General features: G+C 34.7%; 1 protein-coding gene across 6 annotated transcripts in view; it reads right to left on the bottom strand.

Moving 5' to 3' along the window:
- Positions 1–10,321, bottom strand: part of LOC309508888 (SH3 and multiple ankyrin repeat domains protein 1) — a 97,276-nt gene that overhangs the window by 53,543 nt on the left and 33,412 nt on the right. For 4 of the 6 annotated variants that reach the window (XM_082183406.1, XM_082183405.1, XM_082183410.1 and 1 more), the window contains exons 3-4: positions 4,620–4,684; positions 4,030–4,397 (exon numbers count right to left, since the gene is read on the bottom strand). The exons of 1 other annotated variant lie outside the window; for it this stretch is intronic. The gene's annotated coding sequence lies outside the window, so the exon portion shown is untranslated. The remainder of the gene's footprint in view (positions 1–4,029; positions 4,398–4,619; positions 4,685–10,321) is intronic. One more of the 6 variants, XM_082183407.1, reaches the window with a different exon arrangement.

Here is a 10,321-nt window from a genome sequence, read left to right as displayed (position 1 = left end):
TGAGACTGTGCCATTGAGAAAAGCACAAAACCACTTCCTGTTTCTATAATGAACCTGCTGGTGTTCATGATGCAATGATGTTTTAAAACCCCAGGGATCATGAATGAGTGAAATGAGAGGCGTTCCCTCCTCTGTACACTTGTTTGCAGGTGATAGAAGTGTTACGTGGGAGGCCTGAAGATCATAAGAGATTTGTTGTGAATAACAGTGAGTTGCTCAAAGGTTTAAGCCAATACATTCAAATACAGGCCACGGCCTAATAATATAGACTTCCATTCAAAAGTTTGAAAGAAGTCTCTTCTGCTAACCAAGACTGTATTTACTTGATCTACAGTAAAGACAGTAATATTGTGAAATGTAATTTCAATTTTTTAAATGTTTTCTATTGTAAAATGTAATTTATTCCTGTGATCAAAGCTGAATTTTCAGCATCATTACTCCAGTCTTCAGTGTCACATGATCCTTCAGAAATCATTCTAATATGATGATTTGCTGCACAAGAAACATTTCTTATTATTATCAATGTTGAAAACAGTTGTGCTGCTTCATATCTTTGGGGAAACCGTGATACATTTGTTTTCAGGATTCTTTGCTGAATAGAAAGTTCAAAAGAACAGCATTTATTATAGGTAAAAATTTATTGTAATATTATAAATGTCTGAACTGCCACTTTTGATCAATTTAATGCATCCTTGCTGAATAAAAGTTTTAATTTCTTCTTTTAAAAAATATCTTACTGACCTCAAACTTTTGAATACTATATCCTAATTTACATAGCAAAGAAAGACCTTTGAGGTAAACAGAAGGAGTTTATATTTCCACTTATTCCATTTTCATTTAAATGCATACATTAAATCATAAGTCTGATAACTTATTAAAATGAATAACCTATTAAAATAAGCAAACCTATGTCTGTTAAGCCAAATATAAACCACGTCACATTCAGAAACAGCCCTTTACAGAGCTGTGTGACATTGCAGAATCGTTATCAACCATCATCTTACGCCTAGTAATTCAGTGGAAATAAAACATATCCTGCCGCTATAGCCAAAGTCAGACTTTAAATTTGTCAAAACAATCCAGATGCGATAATGCATATCAGAAAAATACAGGTGCAAGTTACAGTATTTATCAACCTGAACAGAAAGGCACTAAAGAGACACCCTGTTCGTCCTACAAAAACCACACTAGTACGTGTGAATCAGATAGTAAAGAGTATTCAAGCAACCAATCATAAACCATTAATGCTTACTGAATAATTGCTTATGACATAAAATATTTATGCACTGTTTAGTTTCAGCAACATAAAACAGTTAAAAATAACGGTTTTGTAATACAACGGTTTACACATTTCCTTCAAATTTTTTGTAATACATTTTAGAGAACTAAAGATAACTAGAGTGGATTTACATGCCAAAATGTACATGAATTTACTATTTGATTTAAAACTACTATAGCATGCTTGTTATATATTAATTGTTCAATCAATGTTTAAACATCCTATATAATAAAATAATAATAATAATAATAATAATATTATTAAGTCAGGCATTATGAAACTACAGTGTAAAACCTCAAAACTGGCAGTTAATTACTAACCCATATTAAGGTTTGAACAGTGTTAAACTGGTGCAAGATAACCCAGAGTAATGTTAACACAGGAAATCACATGTGAACAGCCCAAATAATGAGCAGAAGCAAACGAGGAGGAAACCCACAGCCGTGACCTCGTTCAACAACATTCTGGAGGTCAGCGCTCTAGAAGAGAGGAGGAGTACGAGAGAAAACTGGGACGAGGAGAGACAGAACGCAAAAAAACGAGTGTAAAAGCAGGAGAGAAAAAAACACCAAATCAAGAGAAACTCCACTAAAACACAACAATCTGTCCACACCACAAACGTCACAGACTGATGATGATGCTCTCATACAGAAAGCACAAAAAAATCCCTGCAACACTGGTCAAGAATATCAAAAAGATGAAGAGAAACTAGATAGAACGAACTATAGATAGAATGAATGAACTAACGAACGATAGATAAAACAAACGAACAACAGATAAAACAAACGAACAACAGATAAAACAAACGAACAACAGATAGAACCAACAAACAAACAACAGATAGAACAAACAAACAAACAACAGATAGAACAAACAAACAAACAACAGATAGAACAAACAAATGAACGATAGATAGAACGAACAAATGAACGATAGATAGAACGAACAAATGATAGATAGAACAAACAAACAAACAAACAAACGATAGAACAAACGAACAAACGATAGATAGAACAAACAAAAGATAAAAAATGAACAATAGAACGAACGAACAATAGAAAGATCAAACAAACGAAAGTTAGAACAAACAATAGAATGAACAAACGATAATACAAACTAAAAAACAAACGATAGAATGAATGAACAAACGATAGAACGAACAAACAATAGATAGAACAAACAAACGAAAGAAAGATGGAATGGACAAACAATAGATAGAACAAACAAACGAAAGAAAGATGGAATGGACAAACAATAGATAGAACAAACAAATGAACGAAAGATGGAATGGACAAACAATAGATAGAACAAACAAACGAAAGAAAGATAGATGGAACGGACAAACGATAGATTGAACAAACAAACAATAGAACGATAGAAAGAACAAACAAACAATAGAACAAACAAACAAACGATAGAACGAATGAACAAACGAACAATAGATAGATAGATAGAATGAACGATAGATTGAACGAACGAACGATAGATTGAACAAACTAACTAACAAACCAATGATAGATAGAATGAACGATAGATTGAACAAACTAACTAACAAACGAACGATAGATAGATAGAATGAACGATAGATAGATTGAACAAACTAACAAATGAACAAATGAACGATAGATAGATAGATAGATAGATAGATAGATAGATAGATAGATAGATAGATAGATAGATAGATAGATAGATAGATAGATAGATAGATAGATAGAAGGAACAAATGAACGATAGATAGATAGATAGATAGATAGATAGATAGATAGATAGATAGATAGATAGATAGATAGATAGATAGATAGATAGATAGATAGATAGATAGATAGATAGATAGATAGATAGAAGGAATGAATGAACGATAGATAGATCAAATGAACAGATAGACGGAAAGATGTGAGGTTTTATGACCACATGACAAAGAGGGATGATCTTTCAAAATGAAAGATAACCAGGTTTTGACCATAAAAATGTCTTAACAATATCATACAACTTGTGCACAACTTCCATTTGACTTCTGAAGTCATGATGCTTGACTGGACAGAACCAGACCAGAGAGAGAGACGAGAGCTGAAACATTATTACTGATTAACACTTAAATGTGGGTTTGTTCCACACACAACCCTCTAATATGACTTGGAATATAGCAAAGTGGCCATGAACTACTTAATTGGTGCTTTTTGGATCTTGACAGTCCCTGCTTTTTTTTTCTTCTTTTTTTTTTAAGCATGAACATAATTCATGTACACAGTAAGAATGCACTTCATACACAGCTCAAGATCACAACACACCGTGTGCTCATTTAAACCACAGATAAATCGAACAGCTAATTGCGCTCAAACTGTTTAAACACACACAGATTCTCTCACTGTACAGATTTCCTAGATAAGTGTTTGAGTGCATAATTATGCTCTCTGCGTACAGTGACCTACCTTTGCTCTCAGCAGGCCTCTTACACCAGGAAAACAACACACACACACACACACACATAATCACCCACTCACTATCAGCGCAATTTAGAGCAAAACACACACTGAAGTCAAAAGTGCTGCATATGCAACTACTGCAGTTCACGGTTCTGCCAAAGCACACCAGCACAACTGTATGTACGCAAAGCAACACTTTCCCAAAAGTCCTCTATTAAGCATCCCGGGAGTCACATGCATCATGCATGCATTAGTTTTTCCTGTAAACACTATTATATGTGCTCTATCTAAGCATAACGGATGCACTATCCAAGTGGGAAATCATACCTCAATGTCCAGCCTGAGCTTCCTCATTCCAGCACAGAAGAGCCGCTTTGCTCCAGAGATGTGGCCAGAGAAGGGTCCAGAGAGACACAACCAGAGCAAACAGTCATAAAAACGCCAATAAACGCACATCCAGGCGTTGCGTCCACGCAGGATCACCTCCAGCACTGGAACAATCTCTCTTCTGAGATCTCTCTCATCCCGCTGTCATGCACTCAAACACTCCTCCCTCCAGCCTCGCTCTCCACACACATACACACACACACGGCCTCTCGGATGCTAGATCAAACTGGATCGCATCTGAGGCTTGGGTTTCATCCGGATCTTCTGTGGCTTTGTGGGAAGAAGTCATCTGTTACACACGGAAACCACTGAAACCCACGCAGGAAAACATGGTTTCACATGTATGATGCAAGACATGTATGCATGTATGCAGTCTTTTTTCTGAGCTGATAACATACTGTGACACACACACACACACACACACACACACTTGAACATAAGTGGGTCATGGACTGAAAAATGAAAGGATAAATTAGCCTGACTGCGTGTGTTCATGCGGTGAAGTAGAGAACGGCTGCAGAAATTCTCACCTGTCCTCATCACGCTGAGATCAATCGCCGTCTCTCACCCATAAGGTCTCGCACTCAAAAAACACCTAAAACACAAAGCTGTTAGACAGAACCACTGGCTTTCATCAGATAGACAGAATAAATGAAGAAACCAGACAGTTCCAATAATAAATCACCTGCTTCAGAAGAGCACTTTCTCCACTTCTAAATCAGGCCTGTTTGGCAATTCTTTCTTATTAGTGGCATTTACTTTTAGTTGAGCTTCACTAGTACTAGTGCTCAGAGATGTGATGATCGCCAACGCAAATTCTTTAAGCTTAAGTTTTTCATTTTGTTTTATAGTTTAGTTTTAGTTGAGTTAACACTGCTACAGAGAAGAAGAATTTGTGCTGTTTCAGAAGACGCATTTATTCACGAATCATTTTGGCATAACCGGTTGCACAGTGTGTTTTTAATTCACTGCAAAGAACTGCTTCATACGAGTTATTCATTTAGGAACCTGACTTTACTTGGTTGCATTGATCAGACACACTGTTTTCACCTGCTGGACCATAAAAAAAGATGAAAAAGATGAAAAAAAGGATGAAAAAAGGATGAAAAAGATGAAAAAAGGATGAAAAAAGATGAAAAAGATGAAAAAAAGGATGAAAAAAAGGATGAAAAAAGGATGAAAAAGATGAAAAAAGGATGAAAAAAGGATGCACATTGAAGAGGGACCCAAACCACATCTACAGACCATAAGACAGTGGGCGGGAACCTATGGCAAGGTCTCTCATCCTTTACCAACAAACGATCAATTAAAAAATTAAGACACATCAACAGAGATCGGCTCTCTGCAGAAAAAGCAGCCAATTACAATTCCCTTGTTGTACAGCCTACCGAAGTTAATGAAAAGTTTATGATAAGAATTGTTCACCACAGCACCAAACCACAGCAATCAACTAACCTAATCACTATACATGTCTGGTAACCCACAGCTCCTGCACTGGGAGTCAGGCAGCTGCAGCTTGTTTAAGGTAATGGCGAAAACCATTTTTAGAACAGCAGCGAAAATGTAAAAGTAGGCTATATAAACTTTAATATATCCTTTTATTGAAACGGGTGCAAAAAAAGACATTTCGAAACATTTCACCCGCTGGTACTTTCACTTTTGCTGCAGAGACACTTTATGTCCTATAAATGTGTCGTATTTTTGACAATCCGCGCAGATTTCAGTTGACGATTCTGTTTAAAGTTATTAATAACAAAACGTGAATGACTGAGAAAGAAAGGATGTGCTTTATATTGAAAAGAAACATTAAAAGCGTGATAAGTCTTGAAAGAGAACTGAATAATACTGAGAGGATGCTGTGCACGCTCTGAGCGCAACACGGACAAGCATAGTAGCCTTTGTCTTCGGTTGCACGCCTAAACGGACAAATAAACACAGAAATATATCAAAATGCCAAGTCGAGTATTCACGTAAACACAGTAGATGTAAGTACTGTGTGCATTCTCTCTCTCTCTCTCTCACACACACACACACGCACGCACACGAAGAGGATTTATGCTCATCAGCTGGTGACTCAACCTCACAGAGAAAGCCCTGCACAATTAATTCCATATTGCAACTTATTTATTGTTTGCTGAATATTTGTTTTCTTTTAGTTGCATATGGACCTAATTATTACTACTGTTGAAATTTTATTGAAAAAAGCACGTCTTTAATAATATTTTTTTTTCCTTTTTTTTTTTTACTGTGGTTCTTTTGGAAAAATGCATTAACCAAAAATGAAAAAATAGCTCTTTGGTAAAAAAAAAAAGGTTCCCGACTCCTGCCATAAGACCACAGACAGTTTTCATACGAGACAGTTTACAATCTCTTGTCAACCACATAGCAACCCTGGCAACCACCCACTATTAGAGTGCAACAGTGCCCCCTTTTTCAGCGGCGCTGGTTCCGGAAGTATTTTTTTTCATTAATTGTTCCCATAGGGATTTTAAAATAGTCTTTGTTAAAGCGTTATAAGCCATGAACCAAGCCAATCAGCAACAAGGTGAATCACAACAAACAACACTACAACACTAATGACTTCTGAAGAAGTTTAGCTGTGCATTTACTGAATGAGCACTGTGCCACTGTTCGTCCGACTGTTTGTACTGTACTGTACTTTATTTTTCTAAACTGTTTTAATTATTCTTATTTATTTTTATTATTTTTATTTCTTCTATGTAAAGCACTTTGAATTGTCATTGTGTATGAAATGTGCTATATAAATAAACTTGCCTTGCCTTGCCAACTTTGATTTGAAGCAAAAAAGTATTTGAAAATCGGACAAAAATACAAAGGGTGCAAGACTGTACTGAGGGAAAGAACTACAATCCCATGAAGCATTGTGAACAGCATAATCAAATTAAAAACAATGGAGAAATATAAAACTACTCATTTACAAATGTTGATTATATGTAAAAAATATTTTTACAAATATTAATATCAAAATATTTTAAGTTTATAATATGCATATATATATATATATATATATATATATATATATATATATATATATATATATATATATGTGTGTGTGTATGTTGCAACATACTGTATATATATGTATATATATATATGTGTTTATATGTGTGTATATACAGTATATATATATATATATATATATATATATAAACAAACATTTCAGTATTTTGAAAGTGTAGGGAGATCAACTTGATTGCGTCATTCATGAGAGTGGGTGGAGCTACAGAGCTATTTTTGAGTGTGTTGCTTTTTTAACTCTCTGATTGGTGTAATTTTCTGTCCAGCATCATGGGTAATGTAGTTTTTTTTTTTTTTTTACCAGGAATTCCACTGTTAAACACAATAGGCTATTAAAAAAAAAAATTGGCAGAAATAATGCAGGATGATGGCTTCAGCAGAAGCAAATATCATCGATTAATCGTAGCTCACAGTAGGTCTGTATTTAAAGGTTTATACAGAAAGTTTCATTCATTATCTCCATGAGGAAATTGATTTTGAACAATACAAAATCAATTTTCTTATGGAGATAATGACTTGAGTTTTTGCTTCCAGAACTGTTGCACTAGTGTGTCAGTTGTGCACATGCAAACATTCTGAAATTGTAAACAACTTTCCAAAACGCTGCTTCCCACTCAACTGTTTTCATGCACAAATCTGATCATCAATCAATAGACTACATCAGAATATGTCTACATCTTTAATCCAGCATTTATTTAACTCATAGATCTAAATATTTGTTTTTAAAAATCATCATTTAAACCTGCAATGGTCTGCTTATCTTTGTCTACCCAACTGTTCATCTATCTATCTATCTGTCTATCTATCTATCTATCTGTCTATCTATCTATCTATCTATCTATCTATCTATCTATCTATCTATCTATCTATCTATCTATCTATCTGTCTATCTATCTGTCTATCTATCTATCTATCTATCTCTTTCTTTCTTATCTCTCTCTCTCTCTATATATATATATATATATATATACTGTATCTATCTATCTATCTATCTATCTATCTTTCTCTCTCTATATATATATATATATATAAATATATATATCTATCATTCTGTCTGTCTGTCTGTCTGTCTGTCTGTCTGTCTGTCTCTCTCTCTCTCTCTCTCTGGATATGTATAGTTCTGGTGAACTGAGATAGTGGTATTCTAGTGATTACTAGTGAGTTCTCAGGTTGAGTCCAGCATGGTTTTCTCAGTACATCTCTATTTGCAGGCGTCTGTAAATAGGTCTGACACAGTGTTGGGAGTCATACGCTAACAGTCCTGCTACCTAATTACTAATACATGTTTTTCTTCAGTCAACCCCTTCAAAACGGACTGATCGTGGCCTGTTTGTTGCCAGCGTTAGGCTGTGTGTTGCTCCCCACCAATGTCCTGTTTTCTGACCTTTCGAAGTAGACCCATGTCCCACCCCGTCCTCTCACTATAACATCAAAGCTTAGCGTCCTTAAATTAGAACCACGACGAAGCCGATAAACACTTCAGTTACTAGTTTATGCATCGACATCTTCACAGAAATGGTTTTTAAACTAATGAATTTGATTTACTAGAAAAATGCAGAAGAGCTGAAACCACTTATATACTCAGAACTGCCAACTCTCACACATTCACCGTGAGACTATTGACAATTGACACTTCTCAAGCCACACATCCATTTTCTCACACACAGAAAAATCGCGAAGCAAAGAGGACACGGAGACCGACAGACTGGACAGATCAGGTTACTTATGATATAAGAAAAATCTCAGCTCTCATATTCTGTCAATTTTATTACGAAAATTCAAACAATAAATACCGTTTTGGCGCTTGTAAATGTGACGTTTCAGATCCCTAGCGGCACGTGAACCGATCATCTCTACTAGCTAATAGTAAATAAACACGAATGAACAATGTTGACAACTTACCGAAATGTATATTCCTCATACATAATATCGCTCAATCAGTGTTTTTCAACCGTGGAAAGAGGTCAATAAAACAGCTGGAGAACAATGATGATGTCACGTAACATTTACCTCAGGAAAGCCATTTAATGACCATAATATAGACTATAGCATGTTAGTTGGCTAGAAAAAAAAGAGCTATAGAGAGTATTTTGCTAAATATGTGTACTATATTACATATTTATTATATTTTTACTTATAACATTAAATAAAGTTGTTATTAATAAAAAACGCATTATATTTAATTTTAGTTATTTTTAACCTTAAATAATACTACCAGCTGATACGGCTCTCTGTATGTTTACAGCATTAGGTGAGAATTTGTTTTTTTTCTTGAGAAAAATTAATGTCTATCTTGTGTACCTAATATTTATCCAAATGAGTCAATATTAAATCAAATCACAATAATTGAATTGAATTGAAATTTGTGTCAAGCAATAATAAAAAAAAACGTAGCTTACCAGAAATTGTACTATGTAAACATTGTAACATGTTGTCACTAAACCTAATAAAATTCAGCTTAGTAACTAAAATATTTTGACAATCACAATACACTTATTGTGATGCAAGATTATATTTTTTTTACCCCTCCCCTCCATAATTCTCACTCCAAGCTAAACTCAAACGTTGGCAGCTATGTATATACTGGTCTACTTTGCAGTCAATGTTTTGCTTGATTAGCATGCTATGCTACCAAAACAGCAACATCTTGAGTATAAATTAATCACATTATCCATAAGGATACATGATTTATTCAAGTAATTCTCAAAGCTGCATTGCACTTATCTGGTCATCCAATTAATAAACTTAATTTTTTCATTTCTAAAGAACATGTGATTACAAAACTATGTATGATGCTTGATTCAATGTAAACCTGTGGGATTTTAATGCAAGTCACCTAGCATAATAACTAACACGCCTCATGTCAGGAGCACAAACGCTGAAGGATGATGGACATCACATCACTAACTCTAACGATAAGCAATAGTAAAAGTGATACTTAATATATAGTAAATACCAGTAATTAAGCCTACTGGTCAGTAAAAACAAAATCCCTACTTCTATTTCTATTCTAAGCATTTTAAAGAGGGTTTGGACTGTTTTAACATTAAAATCAAACTACTGGAATGATTAAGCATATGATAACTTTCAGAGAAGACTTGTACTCTGTTCCTCCGAGAGACAAATGCAAATAACCTCAAAATCCCCAACATGTCTTAAGCCACATCACTGACCCTCAGGCCGTAATGTACTA

This window comes from Leuciscus leuciscus (assembly GCF_965113295.1).
Source record: "Leuciscus leuciscus genome assembly, chromosome: 11".
Classification (NCBI taxonomy): Eukaryota; Metazoa; Chordata; class Actinopteri; order Cypriniformes; family Leuciscidae; genus Leuciscus; species Leuciscus leuciscus.
Note: the sequence above shows the minus strand (reverse complement) of the source record. Positions and strands in the feature narration are given on the sequence as shown.